At 32.9% G+C, this 23,925-nt stretch overlaps 1 protein-coding gene across 6 annotated transcripts in view; it reads right to left on the bottom strand.

The window, feature by feature from the left end:
• Positions 1-23,925, bottom strand: part of LOC129799803 (homeobox protein abdominal-A-like) — a 167,212-nt gene that overhangs the window by 122,137 nt on the left and 21,150 nt on the right. For 5 of the 6 annotated variants that reach the window (XM_055844023.1, XM_055844026.1, XM_055844028.1 and 2 more), the window contains exon 1: positions 6,949-7,012. The exons of the other annotated variant lie outside the window; for it this stretch is intronic. The gene's annotated coding sequence lies outside the window, so the exon portion shown is untranslated. Of the gene's footprint in view, positions 1-6,948; positions 7,013-23,925 lie in introns of those variants that run through there. 6 annotated transcript variants of the gene reach the window in all.

The following is a 23,925-nucleotide window of genomic DNA, read 5'->3' as shown; positions in this document are numbered from 1 at the left end:
GTCCAATGCTCACCTCTAGGAGCGCAAAACAGTTTTCTTCACGTATATTTACTAAGGGGTATTTTGTATGGGAGCTTCTTAAATGTAAGGTATGAAAGATAGGGATTAATTCAGGCTTTAATTGACATTTAACTGGTCAGACGGGTTACTATATAATCCTACCAAAATTTCATGTCCTACAATCGGGCCCAAACTTTGCCAAAATGTGTTTAGTCACTTCCTGATCAAAAATATATTGGTGGCTAAATAACGATACCTACCGGCCGTTCTTTGGAGCTTAATAGCTCCCGAACTAAGAAAGATATCAGCTTCCCGTTTTCGGCAATGGTTATATATCGGGTGGAAATTGCTACTTGGTGCTTTGACCCCCCACTTCCACCACTCCGACCGCCAATTTGAATATCCGCTGTTTTGTTTTCTCAATAGCTCAGCCCCTATGGCATAGGTCTATTTCAAATTTCAGTATGTTATAACTACGCCTTAAGAGTTTTCGACCAATACGAAATTTAAGGTCCTCAGACCCACCTGATCCGAGCTACAAGGATCAAAATAAAATCTAATTTGTAAAGTAATTTTGTTATATTTCTAGAGAGCCTGTAATAAACTATCTACGTGTTAGATTTTTTAGTCACATCACAGCTGAAACAGGAATGTCTACAAAAGGATTTCAAAAAGTATTATCTTCGATGCAAGTAGTTCAGGAGATGTCAATGTCATAAGAACAAATATATTCATTCATTCACTTTCAACCGCTTATCCCTATTGGGGTCGGGGGCCCATGACATCCAAATTAGCAGCCCACGCTTGTCGATCCTCCGCCACTTCAGGAAGACGTTCGGGTTCGATCCCAAGGCGTTCCAAGGCAAGATTCTGAATTTGATTTAGCCACCCTGTCCTAGGTCTGCCTCGAGGTCGACTCCTTCTCACAATGGCTTGCATAGCTTTTCTGGGGAATCGAACAAATAAAATCTAATTCTTGTAAAAACTAATGGACTAGGATTTCCGATTATAATTCACTAGACAATCATCTTCAAACAAAAGTTATGATAATACTGTTTTACACTTCATGCTTGCAACGGTGAATAGAATACCTGAAATAAAAGGCTTCATAGCTTTGAATGTGTCAAGTTTCATACGCATCGATTTTCCCAAGTTCTCTGACAAATTTGACCAATAATGACTTTCTTCAGAAAATATAAAAATTCATGTATGCAACTGGCTTTTAAATCTTGTCATAGGTCACATTAATAAAAACTTCTTGAACATTTGTAAATAAAACAAAACGTATTAAAAATATTTATAAATAAATAGCTCTTTTAAACACTTTATAATTACACGATAAATTTATTAATTCAGAATAATTAATACCTTCAATAAACATTTTGTATACTTTTATGAATTAGAACTAATAAGATTAATACTGAATAAAAGTCAATTGTGAGAAAGCAGAAAGTTTTTCATACATACGTATAGGGTTAATCGTTCATTTCGTATAACAAAATTATATGTTCAACATTGAAATCCCAGCACGATTCCATATCTCTGCTTTTTGTTTGTTGCTCTAATAAATTTGTCAATTTAATTTCCTTCCAGAGCTAAGATACGGATCTTGTCATTGAAGCTCAGTGACTAATACTCAATAGAATCTTTTTCACTATTTTTATTGATTTATTAAAAGATTGGCGTGGACTGAGAAAAGACGCAAAAACGCAAAAAACCCGTAAATGTGAATAGTTTTCGGTTGCCTATTTCTTAGAATGTCGCATTTATTAGTTTACTGTAGGGACTGAAGATAGACTCCAATATTGGATTCAATAGTTGGAGCATCTGTAAATTGCTAAGACGAATTATTCCATCTCCGCAAAACATGATATAAGATGGGGAAATATTACATGGAATTTCATCAATTTTATCAATTTACTATGCTTTATCGACCCATAAGCATATGGTTGTACTGATCACGATATTATCGGAAAATAAATAAATTGGTCTGAGTGAAAATGGATGGAGAACACCACTCAAAACGTGTCTAGAAAGATGTGACGTTCATTTATAGATAAATTGTAAGGTGTACTATTTCGATACCCACCCACTTCCCTCTATTTTCGTATATTTATTTATTGAATTTTCTCCTCTTCAGGGGTTCTTTCTCAATCAACAACAAAATCCCCTTCTTTCGGCAGGTGGACTAGTACAAATTCCATTTCCCATACTACACTATTGTGAATTTTTTTTTGCTGAGGGAGAGAAAAACACTTGAAAATATGTTAGGAAATATTTTCAGCTGTAAGCTAGAAATGCATGTGACATATTCGTACGTGAGAAATGTTGAGTTTTCTATTCCCGAAGGAAATATAACGTTGCAGTCTTTTTGCAAGGACAGCTTTAACGAAAGACTCTCAATCATTGAAAAATCCTACCCATCCTTTCCAAAGATGGAAATAAATATTTCAAGAAAATAATTTTCGGAAAATAATTTCAGAACATAATGAAGGTGTGGAGTGGAGTTCCATATGGCTGTGCTGCTATTATTCCTTTTACTAAAAATTTCCGTCAATTGACGTCAGAAAATTTGTGACATGTTTCCTAATTTATTTTCAATACAAAGAAATATTTAAAATGGAAAACATAAAATCTCTCTATTACTCTATCATCACTATACAAAATTCTAATTCATTGAAGCATTTTCCTTCCAAATAAACATTACAATTTAATTTAGTTCTAATTAAATTGATGTGTCGCATCAAGTAGGATTAATATCAACAATAGAGTATATTTATACAAATATTGTCGTATACGATTTTTAAAAGAAGTGGCGCTCAAAGTTTAAAATCGATATACCTATATGCCAGTTAAATACATAAAAACTATTACGCTGTAAATCATATATGTATGTTTTAAATTTATATTGATAGTAAAATGAAAGCTTCACTAAGAACCCTTGAATCGTAATGCTTCACGACAGAAACATGAAATTTAAAATTATTTTTTTTGTACAAAAAATAAATTTGCTAAATGTAAGCACTTAGAATACAGAGCAGGGTTTTGAACATTGGTTATATTTTTTAGTAATTTGGATTTACTAGCAAAAAAAAATTTGTAACTTCAAGAACCTTTCAAAAAATCAAATATATTTAATTAGTATTTCCGAAAGGCTTAACTATATTTTTTTAAATGCTTTTCTTTTTTTGAATGATATGTTAGCATTCAAAATGTTAAATAAACATGTTTTAAATAATGATTGATATTTGTTGCGGATTAATTAATCTCTGCCTCATATGATAAAAGATTTTCAGATTTTTTTTCTATAAAAAATTTGATAATTTGAAAACGATATCTAAAGGATAAAGGAAATCTTTCATTACAATGTAATTTCCCAAGTAACACCATGAAGGTCTTAGTGGAATTAACACAAGTTGAAGAAACTTACTCAATAAGCGGAAATATTTTTGTAAAGGGATGAGATTTCCTTGGTGAGAAAATGGGTGGTAAAAAAAGTGCCTCTTTAACCCTTCAATTTCCCAGACTAAAGGGTGCGCATGTTTGGTTTTCTGAGGGTTTGAAATGGTTGCCATTTTCCACCCTATGGGTTGATCTTTTTCATCACACTTGGAGAAAACACTACCATCCGGAATTGTGATGATTTGTTGGAGCGGACAATGGTTCATTGCGATTGTCAATGGGCCCCCCAAAATCTCTATGGGCATGATTCAGCATCATCATCAAACGAAATAAGGAACATAGCCTTGTAAATATTTATAACACTTGTACATCCAGCCTCTATAGGCCGCACTCGCGAGTATTTATTTACATTTTCCAATATAAAATTCATGGGAAAAGATATATTGGTGTGAGATAGGGGGATCAAAGTTTATGAACATCAAAACAGAAAAAAAAGATTTTTCATGTTTACAGCACTATAAGCGAGTTTTTCTCTTCTTCAAACGCTAACTCCATCACTATTGATGATGTTCTGAGTGACTATGTGATACTGTGAATGGATTTTTCACATATTTTCCCGTCCCATGGCAAATTCTGTTAGTGAGTGAAAGTCCCGGAAAGCGGCATGGATTAAAAGTTTGGCATAAATTAACTCATGTGTAAAATTATTTCTGGAAGAAGCCAAAAGAGAAGATATAATTTTGCCATATGGAAGTTCTCTTGCTATTGCGATTCACCTCTCTTCACGTAGGATTAACTGGTACACGATTTTCCATCCAAGAATCAAGCATGATGAGAAAAGTTTTGTGACTTCTCTGGCTAAATAATATGTTAATTGGGCCATTTGGGTGCTACTTCTTGGCAAAACTTGCAACATTCTCGTGTCAATCTTCTTCTGGTGCCTTTTAATTAAAACACCAATCATCGAGAAATACGACTTTTGGTGGAATATTGCGGTATAAGGATATTCTAGAAGTCATATGCTAAGGTATTATTATGGGTTTTCATAATTTTAGAAACATCCTTTTTAATTTTTTTCTAAAGTTTAATAGTTTTGTAATATTATTTCTATTTAATGAAAGCACTCTTCTAAGAATTAAATCTAAGACCTTTGAATAAATAAAATTGATCCCACTTGAGCCCCCCTACCTGACCTGAACTATATAGGGTTAAAAAATGGAGTCCTGCATAAAATCCCGAATTAAAAAGTAAAAGTATCATCAATACTCCCGCGATTGTATTTACGCATGCTGGATGCAAAAGTAAATTTTGACTTTTTCTTTTTGGTTTTAACTAATGAAATGAATTCTTAAACTGTCACAATTTCAGTTTCAATTGTCAGAATTTGATGTCTCGGACGATATAAAATAAAAAGTTCTATATTTTTGATGTTGTCTATATAGTGGGACAAACGGCCGGTTAAACGTCTGAAAAAATCAATTTTTAGTGGGTATTTGTAATCTATAAGTGTCAGAATATACATAGACAAAGTGTGGGTCTGATTGGAAGAAGTCGGATTTCACCTAAAACAATAGAAGCTAAGTGTATAAATAATCTCGAATAATTCTTCAAATAATTTTATATGACTTATTTCATTAAGAAAATAAATGTAATATTTTTCTAAAATATAGAAGTCTTTTTAACAAAAACGTAAGAGTTATTGCAAATTAGTTTACACATATATATTTCATTAAAAAAAATGTATATTTTTTTTATTTCGGAAATATTCTTTACGAACCTCTGTTCTGAAAAACTCAAGTCTATGCTATATTGAAGATGCGAAAATATGTTTTCTTTGTACCACATTGTATATGACGCCTTTAAGAAAAATTAGAGCAAAATTACTTTGAAAGGACTTTTTCAAATCTTCAATTCCTAGAAAATTTCACAAAAAATTGATTTTTACTGCCATGCAATAAATAAAAACCCTTTTCCTGTTTCAAAATTGCACCATTTCCTAAAATGCTTGCAGAGCGTGAATTGTGGTGTCTTGTAAAATATTTACAGAACATTTACCATTGTCTGTCCTTTTCTTGGCTCCTGTTGAAATAAGGGGTTGCACGCGTTCCATAAAAATAGAGTGAAAACATAAACCCCTTAAGATTCTTAAGAAAAAGACGATCAGAAAACAGTTATTAATAACATTTTTTTTTTGTAAACTTTGAGATATTTTCCTATTTCAGCTCAAATCGAACATTATTTTAATTTGTTTGTTGAAAATGGTTTCAATTAATGTAAAAAACGAACTTTGTTAAAAATAGAATTTTGAGAAAATAGATGAAAATAAAGTAAATCAATAAACGGTACCCAAAGTCATTCAATTTTCTACGAAATCCCCCAATTTCATCCTTGCAATCCTTTTCCAGCTAGAATATGGTCATATTTGGAGATGATCACTTTTATCACTGCACATCTCTATAGTGATGAAGATTTTTGGGTGGTCTGACTTCCTGTTGGAATATCATATGATGGGGATAAATAGCTATAAATTGGATGCTCTTTTTCTGGGAAAATGACTTGGTGTCTGGACTTTGGCGTCTGGCGCAAAATTCTCATCTCCACTGCACTTTTATATAATATTGGAAAAATGCCAAAGAATTTCATCTTACGAGTGAACATCTCTCCCCCTTCCTAGCCTCCAACAATCTGCATAGAACTCTCTTTCAATATTTTGCGGATGAAAATGGCAAAAAGGAAAACTCGTGTTGAATATTAAGCAGGAAGCTGAATGTCATGAAATTGGTCCCAAAATGTATAATTTGCAAGTTTAACCTATCTTCCAATATAGAACACCATTTTCAAGGGATTATGAAGAAGACAGCCTCCGACGGCAATGGATCTAGTTAGGCCATCACTTGGTGATTTACTTTCATCTCAACGGGATATAATTTGGGGAAAAATCTTTAGAAAGCTCCTACCAAGCCGTCGGCGTCGGTGAAACACTATCCAAGAAATCGATATTAAAATAGTCAAAATATCTCACTGAAAATAACCTGAAAGTTCTTATGGCGAGACATGTCTCAAGTATGGCAGTCTAATGATGGAAGCAAGTGGGTGGATCTGTGCATTTCTATTGATTTCTCTGTGGTGTCGTCACAAATGGCCCCTAAAGTCACCTATACATTTTAAATATTCTTTTTGTATGTGTCTTCCCCTTCTGCCTAATCATTTTTAACAGTGTAAACATCCCAAAAGCTTCCTTGAGCCTCCCGAAGTTTCGAATTTCCCAGAGAAATATAAAGTAATCCCGTAGGAAAACTTTCGTATTTTCCACCAAACCCCTCTAAGGAGAGCTGCTCGAAAAAAAATCTGAGAGAGCTAGAGCGATATTTTTGGGTGTGTTAGTAGATGAGTTCGCATGCTCAGTCAATAAACTTGACGGTTTGAGATTTCGATTTCTTCCTCAACTTGCCTGCTCGTGCACTAGATGGACACACTGGTACTACAATTGGAATCCAATTTGAAAATTCTAAATCCTAACACTACCCAAGAATACAAGAACCTCACCTTACAAAAAATTTCCTGAAAATCCTAGGATCTGCCACAAACACGTCCGAAGCACAACGAATGCACAACTCTAGTGGCCAGAACTACAGTTGCAGGCTCATTAGTAAATGCAATTGAAAATCATAATCATGAAGCACTTTTGCTACCAAGGCTGAATCAGTTAATAGAACCATACAGACCTTATCGCAAAGGCCATAAAATACCACCAATAAAATTCAAGCCGCAAAAATGGGTTGATTTTCACACAAGATATCAATCTGTCAGCTTACGTGTTCTAACTCTTCGACCCATTTAACTCAAAATCAATTTCTGATAACGCTTATCGCAGCTATTTTTATCAGGTGTTTTATCATTATACAAAGATTGTATTATTTTCAGAAATACACCAATCAATATTGTGTTGCTATAGCTAAAATGAAAGCAAGGAAATAATGACAACAAACTTTAGCAATTTTCCTCCAATCTTACTTGGAAAATCTTGCGAAATACGAAGTCAGATTTCCGTGAAAAAATTTGGCCTTTAAAGGTACAGTAGACTCTCTCTCAAAAGGGCATATGTAGCAAAATGTCATCCAAATTATCGAGATATTCGGACGTCAAAGCCAATATAAATTTTACAAAAAGCGCTCAATTAGGGTAAGTGTGCCAAATTTCGGCATAGTTGCATGCAAGCGCCAAAGTCTCAAGTTTGAAATGTAATATCTTCAATAGAAATTGATTTTTTTTATTCCGTCTACTTAAGGAGTGTTGCTTAGAACCTTGTAGACAGTTTATCGTTTTTATTTACTATAAAATCATTCTTAATAAATTTTAAAATGAATAAAAATGTAGAAATAGCTTTGGTGCCCTATTTCGGTCACCTTCATTCTCATAGTTCCTTGCCCTTCAGGAATTCTTCCAATGCCTTTTTCACGTCATCTCGTTTGTCAAAGCTACATTTTTTGTTATTCTTTTGCATTGTATAATCTCTAGAGTATGTAAAAATTAAAAATTCATGGAAATTCGAGGAACAAAAAAGGTGGCTGAAATTGCAAGCTGGCCGGAATTTGGCACACTTACCCTATAAGGAATCACAATAAAATAATAAAAACTAAAGCGAATTTGAACAAATTTGCTTCAAAATCAAACGTGAAAATTGTCTAAAAAAATTTTTGCCCGATTTGAAAAGAGCCGATTGAGCGAAAGTCTACTGTAGTATTGTGACTCAAACCTTTTTGAAAATTCAGTCAAAGGGGCTGGCAAATTGTCTTTTAAAAGGCGGGACTTTCATTAAAGGACTCCTTGTCAGGAACCCTATGAAGGCGATAACTTGAAACACCATTACGTCCAAATATACAAACACATTAGAAGTCAAAATGAATAAAGTTTAAACATGAAGAGATAAACTTAAAATATTCATACAACTTAAATTATGTAATATCGGTGAGCTTTGCGAGCCATTTCTTCATACTTTTCTTCTAAAGTAGATTAAAATGATTGTTATGCTAAGTTTTGATATAAAAATGGATTTTAATTATGAACAAAATTTTAAAATAAATTATTCTCGCAGCATTCTTGATTATAGTATTTTACTTACTAACAAAAATATATTATATACTTATTTGCTATTCACCAGTAACTTTTGTTTTGGTAAACATGTTTTTAACATTTCAGTGAGATAGAAATCTACAACTAGTCATCTGGCTTATGACCAGCGCACAATAACTCTTGTTTGTAAACATGTTTTCAAAATTCCCCATGAGAATGAGCGAGATGACTAGATCTACGTTTCATTCACTGTCATTGAAACCTCAAAAACATGTTTACTAAACAAAACTTATTATGCGTTGGGCATTATACCTAAAGCATAATGTTTTGTTTTATAAACATGTTTTGGAAATTAGCGGTAGGAGTGAAGATCTAGATCTCACTCACTCTCACTAAAATATAGAAGACATGATTACAAAGCAAAATCAGTGTGTGTTTAATATTATGTAGAACACACCTATTTTTTTAATATATAGGAGTGATTCAAATTTCAAGGAGAATGAATGAAATCTAGCTACGGTTCTAGTCTTCAAAAATATGTTTTATTTTATTTAAAAAAAAAATGGAATATTTTCGATAAAAAATTGCGTCGACGTAGACCAAACTGTTTTTGGTGGTAGAATTAGATGAAATTGGCTCAATACGATTGTTTACTTCAAATATTTAGCTCCCAATTGAATTTGCACGCATTACGAGTTACAAGCATCTCAAATTTAAAGCACTCTTCTGAGGTTGCCTCTATAGAATCTCAGCTACCATAAGCTTATCTAGACTTACCACTAGTTATTTTCTACTTCAAATAATTTGAGTACAGTTCAAGAAGGCAAACAAAAGAAAAAAATCATTGAAATTAGTTCATAAATATTAGAGTATGATGAATTGCGGTATAACAAGGATCGGGTTATAATGGGGTAAAATGGGAACACATAGGTGCTATCTCATATACGAATCTCATATACAATATACCGAAATTTCATCAAAAGTGCTTCAATTGGAAAGATCTCGACTTCTGCTACAAACATACTAGATTTAACCGCAATTGAAAATGGAAGTTTTGAGATATTCCACATCGAGTTTACCATTTTCAGAAGTGTTCAGAAGAGTTGTAGCATTTAACGAGAGCAAATTTAACACACCAAAAGCATTAAATTTTAACAATTAAAATTGGAGTTAGCACCGTTTTAAGATTTATTTTTTGACACCTTGTCGTCTCTCGATTACAACAAATTTCGCTCAAAAAATTGTAAAAGGTAAACAAAACACAAAATCCAAAGATTTTAATCTGTAATAAAATCACGTACTATGAAATGTTAAAATAAATAGCAAAAATTTACAGCATATTGTTAGGGGAAATGGGGCTACTCTGAAAACGTTGTTTTTCGCATATTTCTAAAGGAAGGTTGACTTAAGGTAATATAATATAGATATACAAAACAATTTTAGATTTAAATAAAATCAGTATTTTTAACAGATATTTATACGTCTATGGATTTTTTATGCAAAAAAATTGTATTTAAAAATTTTATGCCCTGAAAACTATTAAGGGTTTTCCATTATTTGTTATATAACGGAAAACAACTTTTAATAAGTTACATGAGTCAAAAATTAAAAAAAAAAACAGCATATTTCTCTAATTATTCTGTCAACATAATGATAAAAAAATAATTTATGCTCTTAAGCAAAAAGTACAACATTTAAACTATATTTTCTGAATTTTTTTTTTCCAAATTTTAAATATTCACTGCTGGAACCAGATTTTCATAAAAATTCATATCCCTTGCTTTCTCAAACGATATGTAAGCTAGATATATCACATTCTTTGGCAGTCTTATTCTTCTTTTGAACATCACAACAAATAAAATTTAGTTCAATTCAATTGTGAGTGCAAAAGAGTGAGATAGACTATGTAAAACATTTAAGTTAGGAAAGAATGGGAACTTTTTGTGATCTAACAGGTTTCCCGGTGACATTAAACATTAAAATCAGAAACCCCTCATGTAATTGTCTTGATAGAAAACACGAGTTTTGATGGATTTTACGCACCACTTGTGTTACATCTACCTTGAATTTTATACTCATTCATGCCAAATGCCCTATTAAACGATCAGGAATTTTATTTTCAGAAAATTCTCATGAACCACTGTTACAGAAAATGCCTCAGATATTAACGTTGTTCAATGGTACAAGAAGAGATTTTCATGAGGGTGTGTAGGGTTGAATTAGAATGCAGAGAAATTTTCCGTGGATGCGCAGATGAAGTCACTGCAGTAATGAATTGCGCAAGAGATATGATTCCTGCAGAAAAGTCTTTCAAGTTTACATTCAGATAAATCCCCCAAACGCTCTATAGATGGATGGACTCTGCGCAGAAATGGTCGCCTGGGAAACATGGCGAGAGTTCGTCTATCAATTCCATATGCCTAGCCTTATGCTTCTCGCTACAAAAGAGGTATTCGGGGACCATTTAGAAGAATTCTCATAGGATTCACTTTATCACTTGGTACGGCTTTGGGTCGTAGAATTCAAAGAAACCACTCACGTCTCTGAGATTTTCCTCGCGGGAAAAATCCTCTGCATATGGCCAGAATAAACCAAATTTACGATACGATTCCTTTCATCTTGGCACGAAGGTTTCAAGTGTCTAATTTGTTTATCAACAACGTGTCAAGATTAGCGCCAAGACGCGCTTGTCTTCAATTGGATGCTCACGCAGATAGATTAATAAGTCTTTGATTTAGGAATAGTAAGAGGGATGGACTTTTCGAGGCCTCTGTTTTCTCGAAAATCGACATGTGTCGTGTTGAAAAGAAGCTCAAGCCACTGGAAAGTGATTATTTACTAATATTATAAAGGTATATAAATAATGAAAATGAAACTGTGTAATCATACATATATAGCGCAGCATTTAAGGATTTAGTTTCGGACTGTTTGCATATATTTGTAACTAAAATAAAATTTGAGATTCTAGTAAAATAACAAATTTCATTACTATTATTATTATTATTATTTATTGGGGAATACTATACATAATGCAAATATGTGAAAATATCATAGAATTTGACTAAATAATGCCACTCCGGCCGAATAAAGAAACCGACCGACTTAAGGGTACTTTACCTTATTTTTCACGGGTATTTTACTGCTCGAACTCAAAGAGAGAGCAGTTATATAATCGACTTTTTTTTCAACTTGTCACTGTTCTGGAGCTTAAACGGTAAGAGATATCGACTTTCAGTCTTCGATGACCCCCAATGAAAAAAACAAAATCTCTCGACATTTGTTTTTCCCCCTTCCCACCCCCCTCTATCCCTTCCAAAAATCATGTTTTTTGGTTTTTCTCAAAATTGGCCCAAGCTCTTTCAATGATTTTTGGACATACTTTAGAGCTAGTCCAGACGAACATTTCGCCCAAGCATACCTATGACTGGAAAATTCGTCATTTTGAATTATTTAAGGTCAAAGGTCAACCACTTTGTAAGGCTCACTTTTCAACCGATTTGGTTAAATTTGGATTTTTTGGAAAGGTATTTCAATTTCGAACCCGGCTGCATCGGTATTCATCGGTAATGAATCGATTAAGTACCGATTTTTGAATAATTTAACATCCCCAATAATAATTAATATTCCCTAAAATAATGTTTTTTCGGGTATTTTCTCAAAATTGGCCCAAGCTTTTTCAATGATTTTTGGATATGTTTTAGAACTGGTACAGGCGAACACTTCGCCCAAACATATCTATGACTGGAAAATTCGCCATTTTGAATTATTGAAGGTCAAAGGTCAACCACTTTGTAAGGCTCATTTTTCAACCGATTTGGTTAAATTTGGATTTTTTGGAAAGGTATTTCAATTTCGAACCCGGCTGCATCGGTATTCATCGGTAATGAATCGGTTAAGTACCGATTTTTGATTTTCAAATGCTTTTGTGATTTATGAATCAATTTGATCTCTAGTAGATCAGTGATTCCGAAAGATTATGCAAAAAGCTAATTCACGGTGAGCTCTATCTCGTGAGTTCGAGCATTCAGCAAAGCTGGGACGCTTTGCCATCTCTTTTTTTATTATTTTTTTACAGAATCGTTTTTGCTTTTCTAAATTATTAAATTATTGACGTTGGTTAAATAAAACATACCACAGTCCTTGTAATTTCTACCGTTTGTAAAATATTCAGAATTAAAAACAAGAGGTACCAGAAACTTCATTCGTCCACCACGTCCACCATTTATGTTCGTGAAAAAGCCGGAACATGACATCATTCCTAATGCCTAAAATTGGGTGTTATTTAAAGCCTTATCTGTGTAATTGTTGTTACTTGTTAAAAAAAAAGAATTCTAAATATTCACAACGGTTTCTCTGGTAAACAATTTCACTGGGATAGATTACACGTCAAAGTCCATCCCTAAAGATTGTTGAAGAAAATAATAAGTGAGATTGTGTTGCTTTATCACACGAATACCATTCACCAGCTTCAGGATCAATTAGTTTCTTAAGTAACTCTGAAAAAATTGCTTCAATAAAGTTCTTCTCCCCTTTCATATATCTTAAATGAATTCCCCAAAGAGTATTCTTCTCAAGATAAATTCTTAAGAAAAATCCCCAAATTTATGGGAATGAAAGGGTCTTTGAGGAGCAACAAGAAAACTTTATACCATGCTCAAAATTTGTGGTAATGTTTTCCTAACCACTTTCTCTGGGTTTTTCTTTCAATTAATATTATTTTGCGGGTAGATTTTAATGAGTTTTTCGTGGACGGTCAAGGCTTGAAAATTCAATTAAAACGGCTGAGTTTCTCAACAGTAAAATTTTGTGAGTGTAATGTGTTGAGATGATGAAAAAAAAGTCTCTTGACCTTGGTACAAAGTTCGAAAAATCATGTGTTTCTGGCATAACACACTGTTTGAGATTATGAGGTCTAAACCAATAAAATGTGTGAACAAAAACATTGAGTGTAACAGTGTACCACGAAAATTGGGTTGGAGAGGTTTTTGTGGTGCTGAAGAAGGGTTTTTTTTTGGACGAAGGTCTATTTCTTTTGCTAAATGAACTAATTTTTCTTCAAACTATATTCTCAATTGTTGAAAACAATATAAAGAGGGCACAGTTAGAGCAATAATTGGTTTTCAAAGAATGTCAAAGAGAAAGCACCAAGGATGACTCGTAAAAGTTTATTGTAAAAATTGCTAGTAATGCTCTTCCACAAAAACTCAGACATATAACCTTTGCGGTGGAAAATCCGCTCAGAATGGAACTTTCGAAATAAATTCTTCTATTTGAAATAAATAAAACCACATCTATTTCTCTCTAGTGGAGCATAATGCTAAACCCCTTTTTCCTTTTCGCATCTCGTCCAATAAATTTCCATGAGAGCTTTTCTCTCTGGCTTTATTGCCACATTCTTCATGAATAAATTTACCCCCCAGACTATGCAGTGTAGGTATCAAATCAATTGGGAAATAAATTGTGAAATTTAATGGTGGAATTTTCTCCAGAAAGCAACGGAGAGGCTTTTACAAAATTGATCCATGCTAATTTGCCTTTAGATATTGCCGGACAATTTAATGACAGTGCCCATTTGAAAGAAAATAGCAATATTAAGCCTCAATGAATTCTCGCCGAGAAAGAGAATAGCAAATTCATGGAGGCAAAAGCTCCCCTTATTTTCATAAATTATCTCCTCTTACTACAGCATGAAAGCTCATGAATTTCCATTGAAAATCACAAACGAGGGACGATGAAATTTCACCCTCATTGCACACTCAAAGACTCTAAAGCCAAGAAGTAATTCAATTGTGGGTGGATGCGGAAATTTCGGAAAATTTTACCAAAGCTTAGATGTGGGTGGTTGTGGACATAAACGGAACTTGTTATGCATGGTATTTTGCTCACTACATTATTTACAAGACATCCAGAAGAGGTAGGGATGAAGTGGGTGGCCAGAGTAAACGCCAACAGAGCACGTACCTCAAAGATGGGGCGTTTTTCCTGACATGGATCATAGAAGAAAGGAAGTGAAGCTGCGGACAAACATTTGAGGGAAAATTTTATGAAACTGACTTTTCTTCGAGGATATTCATCACCATCTCACCCATCAAACTCCCCACATCTCAACTCTCTATTTGCCGGGAAAATTGAGAATATATCCGAATTTTCCCAGCAAAAATTCCACCAACTTATGTAACAACAGAAAACAATAAAAGATATGTTGGAACGTGATGTTTGTTCTGAGAAAATTCTCCCAAAAGAAGATGGAAAACATACCAGCTTATGGGGAATTGCATATGACATGCTGGATGGCTTGCAATCAAGACTGAATGTCTTTTGGCTCTTTTGCATAAATTTCCATGCAGCTGTAAAATTTTAAACATAACACAACATACAGCTTTTCCCAAGAATTGTCATACTCAAAACGATCTTACATCTTCGTGATAAAATTGAAGAGTTAGAGTTTATAATATGAATATTTCTGCAAATTCTGAAAATTTCATACATTTAGCTTTAAAGTGAGAAATTAGCTTTAGTTTAGTTTTTGAAATCAAATTATTCATAAAGATCATGTATACACGATATTTAAATTAGATTATATCATTAATAATAAATTTTTAAAGTTCTAAAAACCTTATGTTTACCAACATATTAAAATTCATAAAACTCATGTATTATAGGATCATGTTTTGTTTACATTTTAATAAAACTACATACACATTACTTTACATATATCAAGGTTGATGAAACTAAACCTCTGACTATTTGTTTTAACATTAAAGCAAAAATTACATAAATATTGAATAGCAGAGGAAACAAATTTACATGAAAGATAAAACTAACCCTTACAATATACTTTCAAAGTCTAAACTAAGCCTATAATAATGGTATAATGTTGGAAATATTATTTTTGCAAATGGTTTTTCTTTTATTTATTGACTATGTTTCATTAATTATCTTATGCAAAATATGTTGCGTTTGTTCATATTCTATCTACAGAATCAATTTTCACGTCAACTTTTTATAAAAATTATAACTATTAAATTAAATTAAATTATACTTTTTTTCATTAATTTCTCTAAATAATAAAAATAAATAAAATGTAGGGGAGTTCAGGATACTGAACTGCAGCGCTGCATTGTTATATGATTTTTTCGCATATTTCTAAAGAAAACTGCGTTTTAACATGATGTAATTTGGATAGACAAAACCATTGTGAATTTAATTAAAATATAATAATTGTAAGGACCAGCTCATTTAGAAATAGGCGAGTAGAAATAGAAAGCTCCACTTCCACCTACAGATTAGATAAATGAAATACTAAACTAATGGGTCCCGGTCAAAATCCCGAACGCCAAAATCCCGAAAGCCAAAATCCCAAACGCCAAAATCCCGAAAGCCAAAATCCCGAATTCTTAAAAGTGTCACAGCTACTCTCACGATTGTACCCGCGCTTGCAGGAGGCAAAGGAAAATCTTCTGTGTCTTTGAAAATTAATCTAAACATTTTCCTCCATATAGTTTCATCTCTTTCAGGATTTTGAAAATTCGGGATTTTGGCTTTCGGGATTTTGGCCTTTTCGGGATTTGGCGTTCGGGATTTTGGCTTTCGGGACTTTGGCTGCCACCGTAAACTACTATCCTACTACTATCTGCTTCCCTCATTTTAAATGGTTATATTTCAATCTCATTGAGTATAATCACGGATCGCTCTACTATGGATAGTAAGTAGGCGTGTCACAGTAGTGCAAACAAAGCGAAAATTTCTACTACTATGGAAAACGAAACTTTCGAGTTGATGTCGAACAGAATGTAGACTCTAGAAGATGCGTACACCTTATTATCTATTTGACTCCTATTTTAAAAATAATCATATACAAAATTCAATCGCGTTAGGGGAAAGTACTTTCCCTTCGAAAGTTCATGCCTTCAAATAATGTGAATTTCTTTTATTTTTCCTAACAGGCTTACACATGATTTTCACATTAATTATCAATAATTGATAATAAAGCTAACTAATATTTAATAGAAATGTGTAATGGTCTCTACACATTAGAGAAATTTATGTCCATATTGAAGCAAATTCCCTACGTTTGTGTAGGAAAAAGTCTTCAATATGGACATAAGTTTCTCTTGTGTGTAGAGGCCATAAGTCTCTAGGAAAATTAAAAGAAAATTCACATTATTCGAAGGCATGAACACTCGAAGGGAGAGTAACTTTTCCCCATGGGCTCTCTATACTGTGTTTGGAAAACTCAAAATTTCTTGAACGTTATATATATATATATATACATATACATACATTTCTTTAATGTGTATAGAAACTATCATGTCTCCAGACACCATAAGAAGTTTTTTCGATCGGAATATTAAAGCAAATTGTTTTTTCGTTTGTGTAGGAAGAACTATCACAATTTCTTCAGTAATGCCAAATATGGACATAAATTTATCTACTGTGTGAAGCCCATACGGAGTAGAGAGGTAAACATCCCTTTAAAAGCATGTATTTTGAACAAACTACGAAGTTAATGTCTATTATTTATTTTAGAAAATTTTTATAATCGGGCACGCAATGGGTCAAGTAGTAGAGCAGTCGCTCTATGATGCAAGTGTCTCGGGTTCGAATCCCCTCTGGGTCACCAGGAATTTTTCTGGCGTTAAGGGTGTTCGGATTGCACCAAATAAGCTTCACTGCACTTGATTCCACAGGCATGGGACTGACAACCTCATCCCGTACAAGAAAAAATAGTAATGCGTGTCTAGAAATCCCCTTGCGGGAAGGTTTGTTCCTTCATGGAATGTTGTGCCAGCATTATTATTATTTTTAATTTTTGTAATATAATATGTAACTTTGATTGAATTAAAAAAAATATTTCATGCAAAATACTATCCTTATTCTTGATCTCCGGAAAACTTCACAGGCTATTTTCATAAAATTTCCAGTGGTATTAAAGGGATTTGGAGAGCATTAATTGATGCCCAGGATACAAAACCCGAACTGAGAAAGGTAAGAGTTCTGGCTAAGAAGTGCAAAATGACAGAGAATTATGATAATCTTTTGTCTCTTGCAAAGATTAGAGCTTTTCATTCTGGGTGCGAATACCCTTGGCTAAATCTCATCTTATAGCGCAATTATTTAGCGCTCAATGGTTGTTTCTCACAGCGAAAATGCCATCCCGAAAAAGGTGTTTAGGCACCATTAAACAGGCCATGTGACTGGAATTTTAATTAAGAATCTCATTATTTGAAACGGTGAGAAGCCTTCAATTTAACTTAATTACCGATACCGCCGAAATATCCCCAATTTATCCCTTTCGAGCACTATAGAGATGGAAATTGTTCACTATAATCGTATGAATAGACCATGTTTACACCTTTCATCAATTCTATGTCCTTCAACTCAACAATCTCTCCAACCCGCCCCAAAAAAATATTCCGCCCCAGGACAAAATGAGTCTCAATATTGAGCTCTTCCATCTTGGTGCTCTTTCAGGAGGTGAAGAGGGTGGAGAAAGTTTTATATTTTTGCCTCAGTGTGACTCTGTCCTGGATGAAAGTTTATTTGCACTCTTGTGCGCCGTAATTTCGTGACTACACAATTTTCCGCCCCAAAAACAAGTTTGCTGCTGCAGAATATTTGTTGCTTTTGGGGGAGCTTTCAGCAGTTGGTTGGGGAGATGAAGAATAGTCGTTTGGACTTGTACCTTGACTATCTTACTCTCTTGCTTGATATGTATGTTGATACACTGTGGAAAATTCTGAGAAGAAAAAACTAATTCTCTTCTAGATACACTAATATTTTTACACTCTGAAAACCTAAAATACATAGCTCATCTCAAAGAGTGATTATCTATATGGAAAGAAGCGACATCAAAAGTTTCATTTTATCTACGATTTTTTTCTGTGCCAAAATGAAATTGTATTTTTACGCCTTATTCCGCTTTTCGGTGTATGTGAACATGTTATTTCCTCTTGCTTATTTATTCCTATTTTGCCTTCCTCTTTATGTGTGGCAACGTCTCAGGAATACAGAATTCCTTAACAGCCTCCAGGGCCTTTCACGGAATCCACTATAAGTTTCTCTGCCTTTTTACCTTATTCATGATGATACTTATTTTCCGTTCAGAGGCACTCTTTTTTCATGCAGCTTCTTCCAACGTCTTATTTTATTTATGCCTCAAATATATTCCACCCATCTCTCTTTCTTCAGCTCACGAACACTTGCAATGGCATGATAAAATATTTCCATCGAAATTCACCATGCAATTGGATACAAATATGTCGATAAAAAATATGTGGCCCATGGAGGTTATATTTCTACCAAGAACACCTTATTCCAAAGGATGTAATTCTTTTTATTTCTGAGGCAAATTTGACTCATTTCGTTATCACCACTGTATCTCGTAGAAAATCCATAAAAAATCCAAAGAATGAAGTCTTAGTCTCAAATTCATCGAATTATTGGGTCAAATTTTCACCCAGCTTTTTTGTTTAAGACATTCTCTGCGGGAAGATTGTTCATCAAGGAGAGTCGTAAAATTTGTGAAAATACCGTAAAAATGTTAATAAGGAGAGTAGATGCTTCATATTTTTGATACTTCAGCACGGATTTGAAATCTTTCAAAAGAAATATTCCAAAAGGGCAGAACTTACATTAGAACATTTAATAATATGTAGTTTACGCTGTTTTGAAATATTTTTCAAAATGAATGTGAGCTGTGTATCAGTTCAGTGTATCCTACTTGCTTAAATCTCAATTAATTTGTATTTAACTTTATATATATAGAGAGATAGATTTACTTCCTCTTAGAACATCTGCGGCTGCCGCCGACTTCACAATCGACCTCAACGGGCAAGCCGGCAGAAAAAAAAATATATATATTATATATATATATATATATATATATAATATATATATAATATATATATATATATATATATATATATATATAATATACATATAATATATATATATATATTAATAATAATACTGAGAATTCTAATTATGGTAATATAAGGTAATTTGGAATCTTTTATAATTTCGTATTTTGAAATTTTCTCACTATCTCTTTAAAATGAAAAGAAAAAAAATAATAACGTAGAAGTACTCTTGAATATGAATCTTTAAACCTCGTACTTTTTCGCAGTCTTTCTTTTCTCTATGTCCATATTAAACAGTAGGTCAGCATAAGGAAATCTCAAAATTCCAAATGTGAAATGATTCCAAATTAGCCCATTTCATCTTAACAGGTAAAAAAGCAAAATCTTTATTATTGAAGTAGTTTTGATCGTAATACAAATTTTATGTTCATTTTGAGCGTATTTATGACGCAAATGGTAAGAGCGTTCAACTCTTGAGCGGTGTGACTGTTACACTTATGAATGCAGGTAGTGCCCGATGCAAATGATTCATGCGCCTGAAAGGACATATACTTCTTATGAATAAAAGTTTGTAAACATTTAATATCCAATATGGTAAAAAGACTCTGGTTTAAAAATATAAATAAATATATCTGTATGTATAATAGAGTTTTGACAGAATGATCGTATAAAACATGTCAAAATAATGATAGTGACTTAATAGAATATAAACGCTTCGTTTTGTTTTTTGAAAATATCTCTTAGGTGGAGGCAGCCAAAATCCCGAATGTTTAAAATCCTGAAAGGGATAAAATTATATAGAGGATAATGTATAGAATAATTTCCTAAGACACATTAAATTTCCCTTTGCCTCCAGCAAGGGCGAGTGAAATCCTGGGAATAAGCTATGAGACTTTTAAGAATTCGAGATTTTGGCCTTCGGGATTTTAGTCCGTTCGGGAATTTGGCCAATTCGGTATTTTGGCATTAGGGATTTTGGCTTTCGGGATTTTGACCGGGATCACTATTAGGAAATTGTCATATCATACCTATTGACACTTTCAGTACCATTTGGGATAATGAAATTAGAACATTTCTCTCTATAGAAAAAAAAAGTAGATTGCAGAAATAACGTCGTACTACTAACATTTTATTAGATACATTAAATAAATTTGGACAAAAGTGTCAATAGGGGTATCCTGTCGAAGAGGTATTTCTTCGACCCTACACATATAATTGGTTTTATACACTTGAAATATTTTTTCCATGTGTTGTTTCCTTGAAATAAATAACAATGTTATCCTAATCAACCTTGCAAGATTCTTCACACTTGAGTGATACTCTGGGCTTACACTTCACAGACAATTTTCTACCTTATTGGTAAGCTTCTTGTCTTTCCAGTAAAGATTCACTCGCTAATAAATTACACAGTAGATGACAGATAAGGAGACTTTAATGGTACCTAATGAAATGAAATTGCACCAACAATGTTTGCATAATTGCGTGCATTACATGCACGTTGGAATGGTAAATTTGCGCGAGGGAACAATTATTCGTAAACATATTTATTTAGCTGAAGCAAAGGTAAATGAATGGGAAAAAGGAAGGCGCAAAAGATGATGTACTAAAGTGAATTTGAAGCCTTGGAAAAACATTCAATTACCTCCACGGTTAATTACCTATTGAGATACAGAAAAGGTGTGGGAGGCTAAATTAATTTCCTTTAAGCTTTCGACGTAGGGTTGATGGAATATTTTGCTCGGAAAAATTCATATAAAAGTTTTTCTCATTGGAGAATCTTTAACTCGTGTTTGTACAATCAAGAAGAGCAATATATCTTCTCCAGAGTACAAAAGTTCATTCATCACAAATTATACAACTCTTTGTGTTTCATTTGCGAAAAACTTTATTAATATTACAAAACTCCTTACTCTTAAGACAATTTCCAAAGCACAGAAAAGATATGACTTGAGAAGAAAATTTTCCAGCGCACCAAATGAGGCGATTTTTGGAGCAAAGAGGAACAAATTACCCTCATAAAACGAGTGGCGAAATCTTCAGAGGTCTGAGGAATGGAATTCGCCTTCAGGAGGGAGAAAATCAAGTTATAGTCCAGGGAAGGATAACCAGAAAAAACCACCCACCGCCAAATAGAGTGATTGCCTCCATTATCATCATCATCATCATGAAATCCACACCATTGCATTTGTTCAAGACACTGGATAAATGGGATTAAATGTTTATCCGTTCATCATCGAAATTTCCAGCTAAGAGATAAATTTCTTAGTGTCAACAACTCGCTTCCCAAAAAAAATCACAGACATACTGGCAGCCAGACACTCATCTTTCTACATAAGCAACTTTATTCGGAGACGATGAGAGCGAGGAAAACAAATCGCAAATTTTTATGTTTGTTCTATTTTCTTGAATTATTATTGAGTAAGTCGATAAAAAATTCAATTTTCCAACTTGTCGACAAACATGATGGTGAATTTGCTAAAACAATGTTACTGTACTATATGAATACACTCTGAAAAAGTGTCTCTTTTTTTCTATCCCAATTCGTTCAGAAAATATACAACATTACTCTGTAATTACATTGTCTTACTATGACACTTTAAGATAATACTTGGTTAAAATGGGGAAGCAAAGCGTCGAATTGCGTTTGTGAACTGCTCAAATTCGTGACTTAGGTGCTATACCTCAAAAGCACTTTTGCATCTTTTACCGTTTACCGGTTCTCAACCTATTTAAACCGATTCATAAATCACCCGAAGGATCCCACAAAATAGTTTGAAGAGTAATAGAATTGATATCCGGAAAAAAATACTTATCGATTTATGGCCGGTCCATTACTGATTCACAATCGATTTGAACCGATTTATAAATCATTCAAAACACTACCCAAAAAAACACTTCCAAATCAGTTATCGGTTATGAGGAAGGTCATTTCCAGTTGAGAACCTGTTAAAACCGGTTCAGTTTTATCGGAAATTCCAAGACCTTTCAAACGAGCCGAAACAGGATACCATTCCGATGAGAAATATGTACGTTTTCTAGAGCCTTTTTAACATTTAACCCTGAAAATCTGTTATTAGAAATGATTCAGCGGGATTTTCGTAAAAGGTCGGAATGTCCGCCTAGATAATCTCTAGGATAAGGTGATACAAGTTGGACAGATATTTTTTTTGATAAATACAGTTCTAGTTCGGAAAGTCACAATTCAAGTTACACTGTAAATTGAGGTGAGAATTATATATGTTAAAATTTATTCATAACAGTGGATTTTCACTTTATTTGCAGCACAAGGAACCAAACAATAAAACTATAGCATAAAAAATATACAAATAAAAATTTAGTACTGAAATCAAGAAAAAATTCCATTTGTACGCGCGAGTTTATCCAACTTGTATCACTTTACCCTAAAACTGTAAGTCTTTGTAGACATGAACTTGACTGCAATTTTGCACATTTCGTTTACAATTTTGGACATTCTACTTATAATTTAACCAGTTTTTTTTTATTTTCGTAACAGATTGCCCATATTCCTTTACTTCAAGGATTGTTCATACCAAGTCCTACTTCTATTTATGAAAAAAACCGTAAGATGTCCTAAGAATCCCGAAAACTTTTCAAGAAATCCATTAAAGAGACTTGACTTCGACACTTCAGATACGTGCAGATTCCCATATCCTCATGCCCTTCCGGTACTTTTCTAAGACTCTTTTAACTACATTTTGTTCGTTGAGGTGATTCTTCTTTATTTCTTTAGGCATTATAAAATCTAATCGCCAAGAAAATTATAAGATTAGAATTTTGAAAAGCAAAACAACTGTTTAAAATAATATATATATATACATATATATAAATTTAGTGATGAATCTTTGACAAAATTATCTGTAGTACACGGGAGACGTAATTCATATGGTAAATTTCGTTTCAGTCTAATGAACAAATCACTGTTAAACTTAACTAATAGAATATTTATTAAATATGTAATAATATCATTTAAAAATATCTCAGAAAATTTATTGGTGCTTTAGCATAACTAAGAATGAAAGAAATACATAAATTGATCATATTTTTAATAAATAGTGTTCAAATTTTCTAAAATAATAAATATTTAGCTGAAAATAACTATTTAACACTATTCATTAAATATTCGAAGAAAATTCAATAATTTTATTAAATTTATTTTTAGTGTGCAACTTTACCCTCAAAGTGTTCAAAATTACAAATTATGAACACTTTCCCTACATAAAGTTATAATTTAAAATCTGACTGAATAAAGGAAAAACCACGGAAATATTAAAAAATATTTCTTATAGTGAAAAATAATAAAAACATAGTCTTTTGTAAAGTATTTTGCGAAAGATGATTAATAAAAGATAATTATATTTTTCTGCTGTTTACCTGATGAGATCAATAGTGATGCCGATCAGCAGCCGCAACCAAATCATAAGTAGGAAAATAAATTGAATTGAATATTTTACACTTTTATATAAATTATATTCTGTTCAAATTCGTCATACTTAAATCAAGCTTTTGAAGAACGAATCAAAATGACAGCATTTATCTGAGTACAAGCAAATATTCATTAGCTCTCTTG

The sequence above is a fragment of the Phlebotomus papatasi genome, chromosome 1 (assembly GCF_024763615.1).
Source record: "Phlebotomus papatasi isolate M1 chromosome 1, Ppap_2.1, whole genome shotgun sequence".
NCBI classification, from domain to species: domain Eukaryota; kingdom Metazoa; phylum Arthropoda; class Insecta; order Diptera; family Psychodidae; genus Phlebotomus; species Phlebotomus papatasi.
Note: the sequence above shows the minus strand (reverse complement) of the source record. Positions and strands in the feature narration are given on the sequence as shown.